Source organism: Schistocerca serialis, chromosome 10 (genome assembly GCF_023864345.2).
Source record: "Schistocerca serialis cubense isolate TAMUIC-IGC-003099 chromosome 10, iqSchSeri2.2, whole genome shotgun sequence".
NCBI classification, from domain to species: domain Eukaryota; kingdom Metazoa; phylum Arthropoda; class Insecta; order Orthoptera; family Acrididae; genus Schistocerca; species Schistocerca serialis.
In genome coordinates this window covers 201,281,707-201,282,226 of record NC_064647.1, presented here as the reverse complement: position 1 = coordinate 201,282,226, position 520 = coordinate 201,281,707, and positions in this window count along the sequence as shown.

The following is a 520-nucleotide window of genomic DNA, read 5'->3' as shown; positions in this document are numbered from 1 at the left end:
ACACCCATAAACTTAGTATGCTCTACCATGATACTGATTTCTTTTGATGTGTTTTGTTTATTGAAGGAGCTATACTTGTATGTAATGTGTTTTTCAAAGTTCAGAGCAAGCCCATTTGCAGAAAACCAATTAATAACTTTTCCAAAGACCTTATTTGTATCATTTTCTATCGGACTTTCTTTTACTGGATTAATAATTATGCTTGTATCATCAGCAAACAGTGTGAGTTCAGCATCTTGTTTCACATAAAAATGGAGGTCATTCACATATATCAAGAACAGGAGGAGACCCATATCGAACCTTGTGGAACTCCGAAGGTAATTTCACCCAAGTTAGAGGAAGTGGCAAACTCCTTTGAATCACTTGAAGCATATAGAGAGACTTTCTGCTAACAGTTGTTTGTTAATGTCTTTGTAACGATACTTTGTAAAATCGCTGTACTGCCACTTCTTGCTATCTCCGTTCTTGTCGATCTGCGTAACTGGCCGGCTCGAGTAAGCAGTTGTTAACTTGGTAAGTA